Raw genomic sequence first — 21175 nt, 5'->3', positions numbered from 1 at the left:
GAGGTAGGCCTTATATCAAAATTGGAAACTAAGATGTCTGGCTCCTAGCAAACTGTATCAGAACATCAAGTGTAGTAGCACCATGAAGAGAGACAGTTTCACCTTCCAAGCAATAAGACTGTTGATGAAAAGTCTTTACTGCTATGGCACCTACTGATCTGTACTTAATATACTGAAGTTATCTACTTATTTCATTGTATTGTGCACACTACGCTGTATTCCTGCGCAACTTTGATTTAGATTTAATTTGATCTAGTTTACTATAACCCTGTTCACTCCGTTGTTATGAAGTCATTTTGAACGTTTTTAAGACATGCATCTCACCAACATCGGATGTAATGCTTAGCAATGCAATCTAAGAAATGGAATGTCCTCATTTCAGGAAGAGCTCATGATGTCTGGCTGCAGTTTGCAGCTGTGAGCTGGAACCTGTCACCCTGATCCGCTACAGACTCTGGCCTGCCACCCCCCAATCAGCCGCAAGCAGTAATTTCAGTGGAACTCCTGCAGCTGGAGTGAGGGGTGTCTTTGAAGGGGATTAGCTTGACTTTCCATAAATCCAATGCATGCTGGTAGGTAGTTATTGTATTTTAAATTGGAAATCAAACTATACATGCAAGTGTTTCTTGCTATGAGGAGTAGTTATCTTCAGACATTTGAGCTCTAACGGAAGCTCACAAATGAGTCATTTGAGAAGTTCAAACGCTGGCAGTTTGAACAAGAGACTGTCAGGAAGTTGGCACCAGACCTCAGACGGAACAACGTGTGCTCTCTGTCCACTGGTATGTCAATGATAACAATTAAGGAACAACCATAAAGTTTCCGTAAGCTAAGATTCTTATTTGTCCTCATATATTTTGAATTTAATGTTGTTCATAATTGTTTAGGGGAAATATATCTGGATCCTACCACCTCAGAAGATCTATAAAAAAGACAACTATCACTGCCTTGCCAAACAGTAGTAATGTTATGCAGCAATACCACTGCAAGCCTCTGAAAAACCTAACCCCTCATCCAAGTTGTGGGAGGCGGAAACAGCTGAGGTACGGGATTCCCAGGCAGGGCAAAGTTTTGTGGGTGGTTTTGCCACCCAGGCTGCTACGGTTGCCATGAAGGCCTGTCTGGATCCATCACACGCTGGATAATGGGGCTCTGGTAAAGTTAGGCGGACCAATCGTCCCCTTAGTGGATACTACCGATTACAGATACAATCACAAATAAACTACAGTGTAAATTACCTATGCTTCCCAAAGAGCAAAGGGGTTTAAGTAATACCCATGCAAATGTACATTCCCTGTATTCCTAATCATTTTGTATAATTCATTATTTGCATCGTTTTAAAGGAAAACATTCATCAAATTATTGCAGCTTGTGCACTATTTGGGCTCTCCATGAAAAGATCGTCTGTGACCAGCATTGATGGTCCCAAACATGTTGAGCGGTTCTTTGGTAAGCATTTCACGATAATGTCTATTCTATTGTTGTATTTGGCGCATGAGACAAATAAAGTTTGATTTGATTTTGTGACCAAGACAAAGTTGACTGATCAGTAGGAGCATCAGACACACCAACTGAGGTATACTGGATTTTGAAGAATGAGATGTATCTCACAATTGGTTAGTTTCACAAACCCTCTTCTGTGTGACTTGTGTGATGTCTGTTTTTGTGTATAACCAACAGCTGGGATGGATTAAATGCATTCTTTTTCTCATCAATCTACACACAATACCCCATAATGACAAAGCGATAACAGGATTTTATTTGTTTTTGCAAATGTATTATAAAATAAAAACAGATACATTTTTTACATAAGTATTCAGTTCCATTGCTATGAGACTCGACATTTAGCTCAGGTGCATCCTGTTTCGATTGTTTCCATTTCTACAATTTGATTGTATTCCACCTGGTGGTGGATTCAATTGATTGGACATGATTTGGAAAGGCACACACCTGTCTATGTAATGTCCCACAGTTGACATTGCATGTCAGAGCATGTCAAAAACCAAACCATGAGGTAGAAGGAATTGTCCATAGAGCTCCGAGACAGGATTGTGTCGATGCACAGATCTGGGGAAGGGTACCAAAACATTTCTGCAGCATTGAAGGTCCCTAAGAACACAGTGGCCTCCATAATTTTTAAATGGAAGAAGTTTGGGACCACCAAGACTCTTCCTAGAGTAGGCCGCCTGGCCAAACTGAGCAATCGGGGGAGAAGGGCCTTGGTCAGGGAGGTGACAAAGAAGCCGATGGTCACTCTGACAGAGCTTCAGAGTTCCTCTGTGGAGATGGTAGAACCTTCCAGAAGGACAACCATCTCTGCAGCACTCCACCAATCAGGCCTTTATGGTAGAGTGACCAGATGGAAGCCACTCCTCAGTAAAAGGCACATAACAGCCTGCTTGGAGTTTACCAAAAGGCACCTAAAGACTCTCAGACCATGAAACAAGATTCTCTGGTCTGATGAAACCAAGATTGAACTCTTTGACCTGAATGCCAAGCGTCACGTCTGGAGGAAACGTGGCACCATCCCTATGGTGAAGCATGGTGGTGGCAGCATTATGATGTGTGGATGTTCCTCAGCGGCATGGACTGGGAGACTAATGAGGATCGAGGCAAAGATGAACAAAGCAAAATACAGAGATATCCTTGATGAAAACCCGCTCCAGAGTGCTTAGGACCTCAGACTGGGGTGAAGGTTCACCTTCCAACAGGACAATGACCCTAAGCACACAGCCATGACAACGTAGGAGTTGCTTCAAGACAAGTCTCTGAATGTCTTTGATTGGCCCAGCTACAGCGCGGACGTGAACCCAATCAAACATCTCTGGAGAGACCTGAAAATAACTGTGCAGCAATGCTCCCCACCCAACCTGAGAAAGCCTGAGAGGATCTTAGAAGAATGGGATAAACTCCCCAAATACAGATGTGCCAAGCTTGTAGCATCATACCCCAAAATACTTGAGGTTGTAATTGCTGCCAAAGGTGCTTCAACAAAGTACGGCATAAAGGGTCTGAATACTTATATAAATGTGATATTTCCGTTTATAATTTTTAAAAGATTAGCTCACGTTTCTAAAAACCTGTTTTTGCTTTGTCATTATGGAGTATAGTGTGTCGATAGATGAGGGAATTTAAAAAAAAACATTTTAGAATAAGGCAGTAACCTAACAACATGTGGAAAAAGTCAATGGGTGTGAATACTTTCCGAAGGCACTGTATATTATCACAGTAGCAACCTCCAGCCTCAGCCCAACCCTCAGCTCCAGCCTCAAACCAACCCTCAGCTCCAGCGTCAGCCCAACATCCAGCTCCAGCGTCAGCCCAACAGCCAGCTCCATCCATTACCTTAGCTCCTCCCCTAGCCCCTCCCCTAGCCCAACTTCCAGCCCCAACAACAGCTCAATCTCCAGTTAAAGGCCAAGGTGCAGCACAAACTATAGGCCACAATCCAGCTCTAGCAACAGGCCCAGCTCTAGGACCAGCATCACCTACAAAGATATATTCTAAAATCAAACAATTGCTCCATCTTTTCATAATCTGCAAACACATTTACGTAGAAAAAAACAACAAGTGATGGATGGCCAAGATATGTATAGCAAAGCCCACAATGGGTATCTGTTCAAAGGGAATATACTGATTGTCTAAAGTAATGGGTCAAGTCACTGCCTGTACTGTACATGTCAATGTTGTTCATCTCAATGACCAAGACATTACAATTCTGCATTGAATCATTGTAGAGAGCATTGCATCTTACTTATTGTGAATTTGATGCCAAGATCTGCCTCCAAAATTAAAATAGTTGGTCTACGCCATATTTGGAGACCTGGCATGCCCTCTACTTCAATGACCACTTTCTTGGCAGCCACAGCCGTATATGGAATAACACATATGGAATCATGTAGTGACCAAAAAAAGTGTTAAACAAATAAAAATATATATTTGAGATTCTTCAAAGTAGCCACCCTTGGTGATTGCCAATAGTGTGCAAAGCTTTCTCACAAACAGCTTCATGAGATAATCACCTGGTACACATTTCAATTAACAGGTGTGCCTTGCTAAAAGTTAATTTGTGGAATTTCTGTGTTGTGACAAGGTAGGGTTGGTATAAAGAAGATAGCCCTATTTGGCAATAGACCAAGTCCATATTATGGCAAGAACAGCTCAAACAAGCAAAGAGAAACGACAGTCCTTTACTTTAAGACATGAAGGTCAGTCAATCCGGAACATTTCAACTGTGAAAGTTTCAGTTGTGCAGTTGCAAAAACCATCAAGCGCTATGATGAAACTGTCTCTCATGAGGACCGCCACAGGAAAGGAAGACCCAGAGTTACCTCTACTGCAGAGGATAAGTTCATTAGAGTTACCAGTCTCAGAAATTGCAGCCCAAATAAATGCTTCACAGAGTTCAAGAGACACATCTCAACATCAACTGTTCAGAGGAGACTGTGTGAATCAGGCCTTCAAGGTCGAATTGTTGTAAAGAAACCCCCACTAAAGGACACAAATAATAAGAAGAGACTTGCTTGGGCCAAGAGACACGAGCAATGGGACATTGGACTGGTGGAAATCTGTCAAAATATATTTTGTTAACACTTCTTTGGTTACTACATGACGTGTTATTTCATAGTGTTGATGTCGTCACTATTATTCTACAATGTAGAAAATTGTAAAAATAAGGAAAAAGCCTTTAATGAGTAGGTGTGTCCAAACTTTTGACTTGTACTTTGTTTTTATAAATCTGTCAGCCCTTACATCCAGAACTCTGCCTGAATTTTAGTGGTTAATTTGTTTAAAAGCAGCACAAGACTGTTGAATTGTTTATCAGATTTTAATAGATATGTCAAATAAAATTATATATACTCTTAACTCTGGTTGAATAAGACTGTGAAGATACAGTTGGCCTAGATGTCACAAATTAGACAGTGCTGTATGAGTGTTTGAAGGAGTTATAGATTAGGCTTGGGCAGTATACCATATATACCGTATACTGGGGTATTTGGAAATAGCCAATGGATGGTATTTCTAATACATTTTAATATTTGTATCTACTTTAAATAAACAACTGCAGTCAACTTGTGCAATACATTGCGAAATAAAGCAGATCGCATTCTTCTTTTTACCTCACATTATTTTACATTATGAAGCTTACTGTAGTTCCCCAGAACAGCTGAGCCAGTCACCTGTTTGTTTGTAAATGGCACAACGTGAGAAAGCGGGAGCAGGTGCATCCAGCTGTGTAATTAAAGTCTGTGTTTTTGTTGTTGCTTCAATGGTGATCAGGGACATGCAACTATAGTTTTCCTTAATGAGCTTACAATGAAAAATAAGTTGTATTTTTTTTTGCAAAGCTAATGTTTATCATAGGAAATGTAGCTGGTTACTCTGTTTTGTTTGAAGTTAATATTGCATTTCACCTTAGAAAAGTAGTCTACACAGAGAAAAGTAGCTGAGAAAAGTAGTCTACACAGAAAAGTAGCTGAGAAAAGTAGTCTACACAGAGAAAAGTAGCTACATATCAGTCAGAGCGCTGTTTTTTGATAGAATGCCCTGAGGCATAAAATAAGTTTGATGCTGAGCAGATATTACAATAAGAAGCATTTTAGATCTGCATTTACAAAACGCAGCAAGATATTTCTTATGCTCTTATATTTTTTTTCCTGCGTGAAAAAACAAAGAATTCTGCATTAGGGCAACCTCTAAGTTCAACTTGCTAGTTATCTAAGTAAGTAACTAAATTAATATTGTGTTTGCTTTTTGCTGTGTTTGAGAAGTCAAAGCCCTTTGGATGAGTTCTGGACAGATGCCACTGCAGCTTGATTTCCTTCCGTTTTTTCTCCTCTCCCTTCTGGTCTGTCTGCTCCTCCCTATCTTCTCTGAGCAGGCAGGCCCAGTTGCCCTAGCAACTCTAGACTCCACACAGACACATGTAACAGTTTAGTGTGAATTCCTTTTAACTGCACCCAACAAAGGATTGAATGTTCTCCAGCACACAACCCCAACACAGAAGACCAGGTAAGGTAAGTATGCTCAAGGTAAGTTTTAGTTTCAATTCATGGGTTAAAATGGATTGGACCCCGTTTCCCCACAGCAGACTGTACGATTTCCCAGACGGTGTCCACAAAATAGACCCTCCCCTTACTCCCTCAGGTAAATATCAGGCATGCAAAAGTGACACACTGCGAATTACTCTGATATGGCACTGCAAACAATATGGTGAAAGGCACTACAATTTCACTCTGGTGAGGCACACAATATGGGACCCACCCTTGGCCCTGCTCTACTCTGCCAACCCCTCTAAAATTACTTTCTACTGCTATGGGACAAAATAGGGAGGGGAAAAGACAGAGGGTGGCAGAACCAGATCCTCACAAAAATTGAAATATTAACATCTGTCTGGTGATACCCAGATCCGCACAACTCCCTGTCCTGGTGCACACATGGTCCGAGTCTCTGGCTTGCCTATATCACTGATGGCCCCATCTCCGATGCTGAACGAGAGGGAGACAGACGGCAGGGAAACCTGCCGACAATAGTGGCTTCCAGTAGTGTGGCAAAATGGCCCAGAGAGAAAGAGTAGTGTAAGGTGAACACAGGAAGAAGCTAAAGCTCCTAGATGTGCGTTGTACCAATGCCTCTCTCGGCCCTCTGCTCCCCACAGCCCAGTTCGTCGTCACTTCCTCACTTGAATTCGCCACTAAGACTTTGTCCTGCAGATACTGGTCCAGTGTGATCACAGCAAACACCTAAGACATGGACACTTGCATAAGGGCCCAATCCCACCTCAGAGACATTCTCCACTCAACTCCAAGCATCAAACACCACAAAACACAGGGCTTTAAAGGAAATGACAGCCAATCCCCAGCTACCTGTCTGATTAGCTAACTCCCTGCAGGTGCATCTGATCACACCAGCCCCTACCCCCCCACCCCAACACACACACTTTCTCTGTAGTCGTCCCGACTATACTGAACTAACCAATGGAGCCCAGTACCTAAGTAGGGGCCCACGGTTCTCACTGTTGGACCTGTACCCTTGGGGGTGCAGCGGGCTCTTCTCTGGCCTAGGGAATGGCAGGGTACCATGTGTAGTTCTGCCCGTCTGGCCTAGGTGCCTGGCTCAGCTGAACATTGAAGTAACTCCCCAGCCAACCAATCACTTTTTACATCAGCCGATGTCACAAAGTGCTATACATCTGAGCGAAGTCTGAAGGATGGTTAGGGGCAAGGCCGCACATGGATCCAATGAATGGTCTGTATTGTTCCCCCTCCCTCTGGTCGGACACGAAGGACTGGCAGTCCAGGCCGAAGGTGTCCTAGAATGACAAACGGCCACGGTTGCCATCGGGGGATTAATTTATCCTGATCACATCGGAAGTTTTGCAGGAGCACCCGTTCAGCAACCATCAATGGAAGGTCCTTTGCCTGCTTATCGTACCGCTGTTTCTCTTGCTCCTGCTGATATCGGGTCCTTGTCTCAACCGGACTGTAGGCCCATCGTAGCTGGTCATGATGGTGCCTCACCCATCCATCTAGGTCCATCCGCAGCATCAGGGCCTCTACACCTAAAACCTCAACAGGAAGACAGGCATGCCTGCCACACGTTACAAAGAATGGGGTAAGCCCAGTGATGCTATGTTTACTGTTGATGTATGTCTGGAGAAGCATGGGTAACTACTGTCGTAGAAAATACCACTAAGGACTCCAAGTTAAATTAACATATCTTTATCATCACGGCCGGAGAGGTTACAACAAACTTAACAGTCTGTCTGTCGGAAGCTTATACAAGTCTGTCGGAAGCTCTGAAGGGATGTTTTCCCTTCAGCACTCTTTATACTCATGCACAAACTAGGCGTTGCTGCTCTCAGCGTGCAATAAGCTGATCGTGACCTTGCATACATCGTTACTTTGGCCCAACGCCCAATCAGTCCTCCCTGAGAGAAGTCACAGAACATCCTAACCCAACAACAAGAAACACGTTACACGTAGTCACAGATTTGCAGAGACAGAACACATAAAACATTTCTATTACACTCCCTCCTTGTACCACCATATGGGATAATAAAAATACATTTTAATTAACATAGTCAGTCTATCATCAGGAGTGCATTTAGTAAATACTGATTCTTACATACAATAGGCATTACAATAGACAAAAATCCATCTTCATATCTGATCCTTTTTCCATTACATTCTACGGTTGCTGTCATTTAACAACATAACTAAAAACCTTCAGGTACTTAATCAAACATGGATACCAATTCATTATTGCATATCATCATCCATTATGGGGGCAAAAGGGAGTTCCTGGAGAGACAGCAAGTTATCAGTATCACCACCTTTAGTGGCAATTAACATTCTCAGACTTGAGTTCCCAGGGAAGAACAAAATGGCTTACCACAAGGAAGAAAAATGATCAAACACATTCAGAGGGTGAAGACAAAATATTTAAGTGCCTTTGAATGGAGTATCGTAGTAGGTGTCAGGCACACCGATTTGTGTCAAGAACTGCAATGCTGTTTGGTTTTTCACGCTCAACAGTTTCCTGTGTGTATCAAGAATGGTACACCAACCAAATGACATCCAGCAACTCAATATTAGGAAGGTATTCTTAATGTTTTGAATAGTTTGCCCCTATATAACACACACACACACACCTCAACCACTTTCACCTTCTGAATCACTGTCCTCCTATACATATGTGCTGACCGAGCCTACATTGTGTATGTCTGCCTGAATAAAAGGACAGGCACCGTATACATTTTTTCACCGTTATTTAACCAGATAGGCCAGTTGAGAACAAGTTCTCATTTACAACTGTGACCTGGCCAAGATAAAGCAAAGCAGTGCAACAAAAACACAGAGTTACACATGGGATAAACAAACAGTCAAAACACAACAGAAAAAGTAAGGAGGTAAGGCAATAAATAAGCCAATAGCGGCAAAGTAATTACAATTTACACTGGAGTGATATGTGCAGATGAGGATGTGCAAGTAGAAATACTGGTGTGCAAAAGAGCAGAAAAATAAAAACAAATATTGGGGTGAGGTAGGTAGTTGGATGAGCTATTTACAGATGGGCTGTGTGAATGATTCCAGTCATTGGCAGCAGAGAACTGGAAGGAGGTGTTGGCTTTGGGGATGACCAGTGAAATATACCTACTGGAGCGCGTGCTACAGGTGGGTGTTGCTGTGGTGACCAGTGAGCTGAGATAAGGCGGAGCTTTACCTAGCAAAGACTTATAGATGACCTGGAGCCAGTGGGTTTGGCAACGAAAATGTAGCAAGGACTAGCCAACGAGAGCATACAGGTTGCAGTGGTGGGTAGTATATGGGGCTTTGGTGACAAAACGGATGGTACTTTGATAGATTACATCCAATTTGCTGAGTGTTGGAGGCTATTTTGTAAATGACATCGCCGAAGTGAAGGATCGGTAGGATAGTCAGTTTTACAAGGGTATGTTTGGCCGCATGAATGAAGGAGGCTTTGTTGCAAAATAGGAAGCCGGTTCTAGATTTAATTTTGGATTGGAGATGCTTAATAGGAGTCTGGAAGTAGAGTTCACAGTCTAGCCAGACACTGAATATGTGGACAACTATAAATACCTAAGTCAGAACCGTCCAGAGTAGTGATGCTAGTAGGGCGGGTGGGTGTGGGCAGTGATCAGTTGAAGAGCATGCATTTCCTTTTACTAGCATTTAAGAGCAGTTGGAGGCCACAGAAGGAGTGGTGTATGGCATTGAAGATTGTCTGGAGGTTTGTTAACAGCGTCCAAAGAAGGGCCAGATGTATACAGAATGGTGTCGTCTGCGTAGAGGTGGATCAAAGAATCAACCGCAGAAAGAGTGACATCGTTGATATATACAGAGAAGAGTGTCGGCCCGAGAATTTAACCCTGTGGCACCCCCATTGACTGCCAGAGGTCCGGACAACAGGCCCTCCGATTTGACACACTGAACTCTATCTGAGAAGAAGTTAGTGAACCAGACGAGGAGGTCATTAGTGAAACCAAGGCTGTTGAGTCTGCCGATAAAAATACGGTGATTGACAGAGTCAAAAGCCTTGGCCAGGTCGATGAAGTTGGCTGCACAGTACAGTCTTTTATCGATGGCGGTTATGATATCGTTTAGGACCTTGTGCAGCATCACTTCACACTGCACCCTGCTTGGCCCAGAGCAGACTATCCCCCAAATGTTTGGACACCTGGGACCAGACTGGATGGTCTTGCTGGAGAACATCAATGTACTCCAGTCTTAGGGGGAATTGAGGTGACTTGTTCCCTCCATTGTAGGAGATGATCTGCTTTTTTATTCTCTCCGATGTCCACCTGGCTTTTCTGGAGAGCTGCACAGCAATAGTCTGTGCATCTGAAAAACAATTGAAAGAAATGGTCATGAAAATCTTGAAGTTTGATAGAAATCTTTCATATAGTTCAAAACACCTGTGGGAATGACAATTAGATATCAACAGCAGTGATATGCCAGGGAGTGATGCCGTGTTCAACAAGACTGAATTGGCTGCAGTACCTGCATACTTTCAGACCAGGCCACAATAGAAAGAGCACTTCAGGACCAGCCTATGGATTGTTGCCAGCAGACAGTGAGTCATCTTAGTCTGCAGACTTTCCAAAATTGCTGCAGTGTAGAGACCAGCATTCAATCCGGTCAGAAGATTTAATGTTGAATGGATTAAGCAGGAGAGGGGGGGCATTCAGTCTTTGGGATATGCAGTGGAAAGGGGCAGGTGGTGGTGATATGAGTATAAAGTAACAGGGAGATCTAGTAGATTGTGGGACCAGGATAAATAGTAGGGTATACGAACGTGTCAGTCATGACTGGTAGGGCTAAGCCAGACAGAAAGGGCTATTTCGAGATGGGATAAAACCTTAGGTGAGAGATGTAGCAACTACTTACGCGACTCGATGTTGCTCTGCAAGAGTTTCCACGTCTCTCTCCTGCCAGGTAAGGAACAACGTCCTCTTGTCTGAGGTTTTCCTTTATCTTACGGGTCCGACCGTGTGCTGCCTAGGACATAATCACAGGCCTAATTAAATCTATTGCCGAACAAAATAAAACCACACTGCCAGTTTTGTGCTGACTTCTACATGTGCAATGCCCACAAAGAAGACAAACACGTCTTATGGAAAATGTTGGGAGTTTGACTAAAATATTGAATTGTCAATGAAACCACGGCAAGGATTTCATCACCAAATTAATCAAATGTATTTTAAAGCCCTTTTTATATCAGCAGTTGTGAAAAGAAACCCAGCCTAAAACCCCAAAGGGCAAGCAATTTGATGTTATTTTAAAAACAAGGACAGTTCTAAGTGACCCCAATTTTTGAACGGTAGTGTAATTGAGAATGTACACTGAACACCTTCCTAATATTGAGTTGCACCCTTTGGCCAACAGAACAGCCTCAATTTGTAAAGGCATAAAAGCATTCCACAAGGATGCTGGCCCATATTTAATCCAATGCTTCCCACAGTTGTGTGGTGAACCATTGTTGATACACATGGGAAACTGTTGAGCGTGTAAAACCCAGAAGAGTTGCAGTTCTTGACAGACAAACCGGTGCACCTGACACCTAGCACACCCTGTTCTGCCTGCGGCTATGGAACCCAGACCTGTTCACCGGACATGCTACCTTGTCCCGGATCTGCTACCTTGTCCCGGACCTGCTGTTTTCGACTCTCTACCGCACCTGCTGTCTCTGACTCTGAATGATTGGCTATGAAAAGCCAACTGACATTTACTCCTGAGGTGCTGACCTGTTGCACCCTCTACAACCACTGTGATTATTATTATTTTACCCTGCTGGTCATCTATGAACATTTGAACATCTTGGCTATGTACGGTTATCTCCACCCGGCACAGCCAGAAGAGGACTGGCCACCTCTCAGAGCCTGTGTCACGGTTTTCTGTATGTGAAGGAGAGTCGGACCAAAATGCGGCGTGTAGATTGCGATCCATGTTTAATAAACAAACGTAAAACACGAATCGATACAAACACTACAAAAAACAAAGAACGTAACGAAAACCGAAACAGCCCTATCTGGTGAGAACACAGAGACAGGAACAAGGACACTAAGGACAATCACCCACAAAACACTCAAAGAATATGGCTGCCTAAATATGGTTCCCAATCAGAGACAACGATAAACACCTGCCTCTGATTGAGAACCACTCCAGACAGCCATAGACTTTGCTAGATCACCCCACTAGCTACAATCCCAATACATACCAAAACCCCAAGACAAAACACACCAAAACCCCAAGACAAAACACACCACAATACAAAAACCCCATGCCACACCCTGGCCTGACCCAATACATGAAGATAAACACAAAATACTTCGACCAGGGCGTGACAGAACCCCCCCCCCTAAGGTGCGGACTCCCGAACGCACCTCAAAACAACAGGGAGGGTCCGGGTGGGCGTCTGTCCTTGGTGGCGGCTCCGGCGCGGGACGTGGACCCCACTCAGTCAATGTCTTTGTCCCCTCTCCTCGCGTCCCTGGATAGTCCACCCTCGCCGCCGACCATGGCCCAGTAGTCCTCACCCAGAACCCCACTGGACTGAGGAGCAGATCGGGACTGAAGGGCAGCTCGGGACTGAAGGGCAGCTCGGGAGTGAGAGAAAGCTCAGGAGTGAGAGGAAGCTCAGGAGTGAGAGGAAGCCCAGGCAGGTAGATAGATCTACCAGATCCTGGCTGGCTGGTGGTTTCAGCAGATCCTGGCCGACTGGCAGATCTGGCGGATCCCGGCCGACTGGCGGATCTGGCGGATCCCGGCCGACTGGCGGATCTGGCGGATCCCGGCCGACTGGCGGATCTGGCGGATCCCGGCCGACTGGCGGATCTGGCGGATCCCGGCCGACTGGCGGATCCCGGCCGACTGGCGGATCCCGGCCGACTGGCGGATCCCGGCCGACTGGCGGATCCCGGCCGACTGGCGGATCCAGTCGGATCCCGGCCGACTGGCGGATCTGGCGGTATCCCGGCCGACTGGCGGATCTGGCGGATCCCGGCCGACTGGCGGATCCCGGCCGACTGGCGGATCCCGGCCGACTGGCGGATCCCGGCCGACTGGCGGTCCTGGCGGATCCCGGCCGACTGGCGGTCCTGGCGGATCCCGGCCGACTGGCGGATCCCGGCCGACTGGCGGATCCCGGCCGACTGGCGGATCCCGGCCGACTGGCGGTCCTGGCGGATCCCGGCCGACTGGCGGTCCTGGCGGATCCCGGCCGACTGGCGGTCCTGGCGGATCCCGGCCGACTGGCGGTCCTGGCGTATCCCGGCCGACTGGCGGTCCTGGCGGATCCCGGCCGACTGGCGGTCCTGGCGGATCCCGGCCGACCGGCGGTCCTGGCGGATCCCGGCCGACCGGCGGTCCTGGCGGATCCCGGCCGACCGGCGGTCCTGGCGGATCCCGGCCGACCGGCGGTTCTGGCGGATCCCGGCCGACCGGCGGATCCCGGCCGACTGGCGGTTCTGGCGGATCCCGGCCGACTGGCGGTTCTGGCGGATCCCGGCCGACTGGCGGTTCTGGCGGATCCCGGCCGACTGGCGGTTCTGGCGGATCCCGGCCGACTGGCGGTTCTGGCGGATCCCGGCCGACTGGCGGTTCTGGCAGATCCCGGCCGACTGGCGGTTCTGGCAGATCCCGGCCGACTGGCGGTTCTGGCAGATCCCGGCCGACTGGCGGTTCTGGCAGATCCCGGCCGACTGGCGGTTCTGGCAGATCCCGGCCGACTGGCGGTTCTGGCAGATCCCGGCCGACTGGCGGTTCTGGCAGATCCCGGCCGACTGGCGGATCTGGCAGATCCCGGTTGACTGGCAGATCTGGAAGAGTCTGGCTGACTGGCAGATCTGGAAGAGTCTGGCTGACTGGCGGATCCATGCAGACTGACAGCTCTGGCTGCTCCATGCAGACTGACAGCTCTGGCTGCTCCATGCAGACTGACAGCTCTGGCTGCTCCATGCAGACTGACAGCTCTGGCTGCTCCATGCAGACTGGCGGCTCTGGCTGCTCCATGCAGACTGGCGGCTCTGGCTGCTCCATGCAGACTGGCGGCTCTGGCTGCTCCATGCAGACTGGCGGCTCTGGCTGCTCCATGCAGACTGGCGGCTCTGGCTGCTCCATGCAGACTGACAGCTCTGGCTACTCCATGCAGGCTGGCAGCTCTGGCTGCGCTGAACAGGCGGGAGACTCCAGCAGCGCTGTAGAGGAGGAAGGCTCTGGCTGCGCTGAACAGGCGGGAGACTCCGGCAGCGCTGGAGAGGCGAGGCGCACTGTAGGCCTGATGCGTGGTGCTGGCACTGGTGGTACTGAACCGAGGACACTCACAGGAAGCCTGGTGCGGGGAGCTGCTACCGGAGGGCTGGGGTGTGGAGGTGGTACTGGATAGACCGGACCGTGCAGGCGCACTGGAGCTCTTGAGCACCGAGCCTGCCCAACCTTACCTGGTTGAATACTCTCGGTCGCCCTGCCAGTGCGGCGAGGTGGAATAGCCCGCACTGGGCTATGCAGGCGAACCGGAGACACCGAGCGCAAGGCTGGTGCCATGTAAGCCGGCCCAAGGAGACGCACTGGGGACCAGATGTGTAGAGCCGGCTTCATGGCATTTGGCACCGGGCTATGCACCCGCACTGGGGACACCGTGCGCACCACTGCATAACACGGTGCCTGCCCGGTCTCTCTAGCCCCCCGGTAACCACAGGAAGTTGGCGTAGGTCTCCTATCTAGCGTAGCCCTACTCCCTGTGAGCCCCCCCAAGACATTTTTGGGGCTGACTCTCGGGCTTCCGTCCGCGCCGCCGAGCTTGCTTCGCCAACTCCATTCTCCGATAACCTTCCGCGCACTGCTCCATCGAATCCCAGGCGGGCTCCGGCACTCTCCCTGGGTCGTCGCCCACCTGTCTATCTCCTCCCAAGAAGTATAGCCCATACTGTCCTACTCTTTGGGCTGCTCCTGTTGCCTCTTCTCCTGCTGCACCTTTGAGCGGCTACACTCCCCTGGTTTAGCCCAGGGTCCTCTCCCGTCGAGGATTTCCTCCCATGTCCAGAAATCCTCCTGCCTGTTGACACGCTGCTTGGTCCTTTTGTGGTGGGTGATTCTGTAACGGCTTTCTTCTATCTCCTCCTCTGACGAAGAGGTGGAACAAGGATCGGACCAAAATGCAGCGTGTAGATTGCGATCCATGTTTAATGAACAAACGTAAACATGAATTAATACAAACACTACAAAACAAAAAAACGTAATGAACGAAACGAAAACTGAAACAGCCTATACTTGTGTAAAGTAACAAAGACAGGAACAAGGACACTAAGGACAATCACCCAAAAAACACTCAAAGAATATGGCTGCCTAAATATGGTTCACAATCAGAGACAACGATAAACACCTGCCTCTGATTGAGAACCACTCCAGACAGCCATAGACTTTGCTAGATCACCCCACTAGCTACAATCCCAATACATACCAAAACCCCAAGACAAAACACACCAAAACCTCAAGACAAAACACACCACAATACAAAAACCCCATGCCACACCCTGGCCTGACCCTATACATGAAGATAAACACAAAATACTTCGACCAGGGCGTGACAGCCTGGTTCCTCTCTAGGTTTCTTCCAAGGTTCCTGCCTTTCTAGGGAGTTTTTCCTAGCCACCGTGCTTCTACATCTGCATTGCTTGCTGTTTGGGGATTTAGGCTGGGTTTCTGTATAGTACTTTGTGACATCGGCTGATGTAAAAATGGCTTTATAAATACATTTGATTGATTGATACCCCATTAAAAAGCACTTAAATATTTTGTTGTTTTTCCCATGGCGCGCACACACAATCCATGTATATTTTATCAGGGCTTAAAAATCCCACTTTAACCTGTTTCCTTCCCTTCCTCTACTCTGATTGAAGTGGATTTAACAAGTGACATTAAGGGATCATAGCTTTCACCTGGGTTCATCTGGTTAGTATGTCATGGAAAGAGCAGGTGTTCCTAATGTTTAGTACATTCAGTGTATAGTAGTTTACATTTGGCCATAGAATCATGACCGAAAAATACATTTTCAATGTCTGTAAATTAGGTAGTTACATATTTTAAATATCTAGAAGAGACATTTTTACCTTACATTCGTTCATTAAAATAAAACGGATTTAAACTTCTGGAAAATACGCATGACATCTGTATAAGACGCATTTTCGACGTCAGGACAATACATCTTCTAACCTTTCATTCAGCACCTGAAATGTACGGGATGTCAACGTCTGGAAAATAAGTATTTTCATTTAGCTTACTGGGATCTTTACTTTGGGGAGTTACTAAAGTAGATTGAAGCCAGTCAGTCACTTAACACATTTGGGGGAAAAAACACATTTTCTAGGAAAGGATAAATCGAAATCCGCAAAGGCAACTCGCTAATGTTAGTTGTTGTCGTGCGATGGAAGAGAGCTAGCCTTTCGTTAACATGCTAGCAACCGTTTCTGGCTTCTCTTTCGGGCTATAAAGTCCATAGTTGAAAGTCACAATAACACAGACATCTCACCATGGACGAAAACATTAGCAATAATTCAACGACATACCTGTTTAGGTGCACAAAACGAGGAGTGAAAAACATTTACCCCCGCAAATGCAGTCCTACAGGCTGTCGCCATCGTGAAAATGACGTCTTCTTCTGTAGTGCTCGAAATTTCGATTTGCACAATTACTACCACCTTGCGACCAGGCGGGAGTTGGCTTGACAGTAATTTTCACTTGCCTGAACTTGATCAGGTCAGGTTCAGTGCAAATGCAATAAATTACACACATCTTTAATTATAATACATTAAAATGAGACTTTCATGACTCAAATATGTTTACAAGTATCTCAGTGTCTAGAGAGCGAGAGAGAGAGAGACTATGCAGAACCCCATTTTCACCTGAGGATGGCAGTATTTGTTCACGGTGATGAAGTAATTTTGATGTCTCAGTCTGAATAATGTTAGGATGTAATCAGAAAGCATATTCAATGTATTTGAGCGGTTGAGAAAACACACTCAAAGACTAGTCAAATCACTAAAGCTGAAAAACAAAACTGAAAAACAGCTGATCTACACACACAAACACACACACACATCCATCCTCTGAATACAGGGGATGTTTTTGCCCCATCTTGTTAAATGAAATGTTTACAGAGCATCACAAGCCAAATTATTGTTTGTAAAAACCCCAGGAAACATCTCCCTAGACCACAACCCAATGAAAACCTTTCAGGCTAATTCTTAGGAGTTTCAAACCACAGTGCTCTGTGGTGCTTTGTTTCACATCACATTGGTTAAGAGGACAGTGATCTAAACACAATAGAAGTGAATTCTTTCATAATTTCCCACAATTCCGTTCATTGTAAGTAACCGCTTGAAGATGCGTTCCTGGATAAATACTAACAGATGCTAAATTGCAAACGTGTTCACAATAAAGGGACACAATATGGAGCTAAGTCTTTTTTAATGAGATACCCCAACCCACACATATTCAATATTTATTTCCTTTGTTTCATTTTGTCTTAGTCTTTCAAAAGACCAGAAGTAAAATTCTGCACAATTCACTACCATCTACTATCATTCGACATAGTTCAACACGAATACCTTCCTCACTAAGATCGAACAAAGGCGAACGATTTAGGTGTAAAGATGCAAACATTAAACCTCCGGTCTACCTTTAGGAGCATCTCAGGATAGAAGGGTAAAATGTGTTTATACCACATTGTTTAGATTTCTATGTTTTAACGATAGGGCAGTTTGACAGCTGGTGTTCAAAATCTACCCTCATGATGGTATTGCTGGATATTATCTGCAAGTATAACTTCGTGCCTTTGCCTTAATAAGGATTGAGTAGAATATCATTATGGTATTTAAAGTAGTCTATCAAACCAATAATCAAATAGGACCTATCCTCCTGTGACTGAGAATGTATCTTTAAGACACAACAATGAAATGCCCATCTACCTGGGTGGGCATTGTAAGATTTGACATCCCTGTACACTGTGTGAGACAGCACATACACTATAATCAGCTGCAGAGTACAGACCACACAGAGTTGCCCTGCAGGTAGAATATTGCTAGCACATCGTTTTTACATACTTCATTATTTATCATCATTGTCAACTTCTTGTAATAGACACTTAGAGAATCTGTAACAGGCATACTTGAATAGGATTCTATTTATTTTATTTTAATTTTTTAGAAACAACACATTTCTTTATACCCTACAGTTAAACAAGCGACTCTTACTTTCTACAGGATGTCGTAAAGCTCGTACCAGGGATGAATGCAAACTTCAGACCTAGCTACTATAGACATTAAAGAGGACCATTAATACTATCCAAATCTCCCTGAAAGACTGCAAAATGAAACAAACAGTGCAGACCTATTTTGGGGTTTTGATAAATCATTGACAAAGCAACCATTCATAAACAGTGAAACAAATCTAACAATTTGTCCACCTACTTTAACATCCGTGGACTGACAAACATGACATAAAACCAAACCAACCATTTAATGGCAGAACCAATGCCTTCAGAAAGTATTCACACCCCTTGACTTTTTCCACATTTTGTTGATTTAAAGCCTGAATTTAAAATGGATTCACTTGAGATGTTTTGTCACTGGCCTACACAAAATACCACATAATGTCAAAGTGGAATTATGTTTTTTTAAATGTTTACAAATTCATAAAAAATGTCAGTAAGTATTCAACCGCTTTGTTTTTGGCAAGACTAAATAAGTCCAGGAGTAAAGCTGTGCTTAACAAGTCACCTAATAAGTTGCACTCTGTGTGCAATAATAGTGTTTAACATGATTTTGAATGACTACCTTATCGCTGTACTTTACATATATAATTATCTGTAAGGTCCTTCAGTCGAGCAGTGAATTTCAAACACAGATTCAACCACAAAGACCAGGGAAGTTTTACAATGCATTGCGAAGAAGGGCACCTATTGGTAAATAGGTAAAAAAAAAAGAAAAAGCAGACATTGAATATTGCTTTGAGCATGGTGAAGTTATTCATTACACTTTGGATGGTGTATCAATACACCCAGTCACTACAAAGATACAGGCGTCCTTCCTAACACCATTGCAGGGTGGAAGGAAACCATGAGGCCAATGGTGACTTTAAAACAGTTACAGAGTTAATGGCTGTGATTGGAGAAAACTGAGGATGGACCATCAATATTGTACTCTACAATACTGCAATACAACACTAACCTCTACAATACTAACCTAATTGACATAGTGAAAAGAAGGAAGCAAGTACAGAATAAAAATATTCAAAAACATGCATCCTGTTTGCAACAAGGCACTCAAGTAATACTGCATAACATTTGGGAAAGCAATTCAATTTTGTCCTGAATACAAATTACCACTCTCCATATTTACAAGCATAGAGCATTTCGGGGGCTGCATCATGTTATGGGTATGCTTGTAATCGTTAAGGACTGGGGGAGTTTTTCAGGATCAAAAATAAACTTAATGGCACTAAGCACAGGCAAAATCCTTGAGGAAAACCTGGTTCAGTCTTCTTTCCACCAGACACTGGGAGATTAATTCACCTTTCAGCAGGACAATAACCTAAAAACAAGGCTAAATCTACACTGGAGTTGGTTACCAAGAAGGCAGTATATGTTCCTGAGTGCCCAAGTTACAATTTTAACTTCAGATATCTCCCCCCAGTCATTACTCAGGGTTTCCAAAGAGGAGTCTCTCCCCTCTCCATTCCCTCAGTTCAAAAGTCCTTATGTGCCATATGGTGTATGGTGCTCTCTTATAGATAACTATCTTATCAAACATAATCTAGTGCAATTGTTGTCAATTGTGATTGATAGGAGACATCATGACATGGGATCTGGAACTTTTTTGGGGCGAAGTAAAATGGTTTAGTTCTGTTCAGATTAAGCTGGATTTCTAAGAGGTGTTAGGTTATAGTCATGCTTTATGGAGGCTACTGGTAATACACTTTTTTAGTTTCATTGACAGATTTTCAATAGAATGTTTGTCCACGTTGAATCGTTTGTTTAGCACTTCACCTCACATCTACAGCCATCATTCAAATACTGTTTTGCCCTTCTCATACCACAACTGGTTTTGACCATTAAAGAGGATATAAATACATTTTAGTGAGCTGTAAACTAACAGCCAAGGATCACAATAAAACACAGGCTAGTCTGTATTCCCACTGACTGTAACTGTTAATAAAAAAAAGAGAACAAAGCTACTTTTATTTGGTTTGATCCTAAATGCCAAACAAAATGATAAGGGGATCATAACGTTTCTGAATAGTTTCGGAGCAGCGTCTGTTAAGTCACTTAGGGTGGGACCACCAGGAATAAAAGGAAGTGAGATCCCTAAAGCTCAAGCAAGAAACTCTAAATCCAAATATCAGGTGTATTAGGGTACTATTTTGAGGTGACTTGTATTTCTTAAAAGCTCTGTCTGTTATAACATTAAAACGAAAATCTTGAAACTAGGTTAGAGGCCACTATACACACACTGCTGTGTGACTACCACTAAGACCCTAGGCACTGTCACTGATCTAAAACTTTCAAATGCGACCCAAATTAACTACCAAGACAGCTAGGTCCTCACAGACACAATTAACTACCAAGACAGTCAGGTCTTCACAGACACGCCCATGACAAGCTTGGGCAAACCAGACGAGTGCTTTCCTCATTAACTTCTTCATCAATAGTCCATCAATTCCTCTCATTAGCTAAACATTTGCTTTGTCTATTGTAACAAATCCTGCAGCACATTGCATTTGGCCCGTAAATCCAAGTGAGATTTCACCTGTCAAGGGTTGAGGGGAAAAGAAGAGTGACATTTCTCAACATAGGCCTACAGACCAAAACCACCATTGCTGATACATTTCTATCAACATTTATAAAAGAAGTTGTGATCTTACCAAGTAAAAAGGATCAACCTTTAATCATGTTATAGCATGTTGTATTCCAGTGAGGAATGGAGAGGATGTGGACAATGGGAGAGGCAGATGGGAGCATGAAGACATTATCATACCACCCTGCATACCACTGCTGGCTTGCATCTGAAGCTAAGCAAGGTTGGTCCTGGTCAGTCCCTGGATTGGAGACCAGATGCTGCTGGAATGGTGTTGGAGGGCCAGTAGGAGGCACTCTTTCC

General features: G+C 45.0%; 1 long non-coding RNA gene across 1 annotated transcript; it reads right to left on the bottom strand.

Annotated features, from left to right (window-relative positions):
* Window positions 1-7705: 7705 nt before the first annotated feature.
* LOC110529126 (uncharacterized) lies at window positions 7706-16914 on the bottom strand. Its single transcript, XR_002474331.3, has 3 exons — window positions 16586-16914; window positions 10911-11021; window positions 7706-10364 (listed from the first exon to the last, which is right to left on the bottom strand). It is a non-coding gene; the product is annotated as an uncharacterized LOC110529126 (long non-coding RNA).
* Between the last annotated feature and the right edge of the window lie 4261 nt (window positions 16915-21175).

The sequence above is a fragment of the Oncorhynchus mykiss genome, chromosome 8 (genome assembly GCF_057628025.1).
Source record: "Oncorhynchus mykiss isolate SJ-2025 chromosome 8, ASM5762802v1, whole genome shotgun sequence".
NCBI classification, from domain to species: domain Eukaryota; kingdom Metazoa; phylum Chordata; class Actinopteri; order Salmoniformes; family Salmonidae; genus Oncorhynchus; species Oncorhynchus mykiss.
This window is presented reverse-complemented; position numbering and strand designations above follow the sequence as displayed.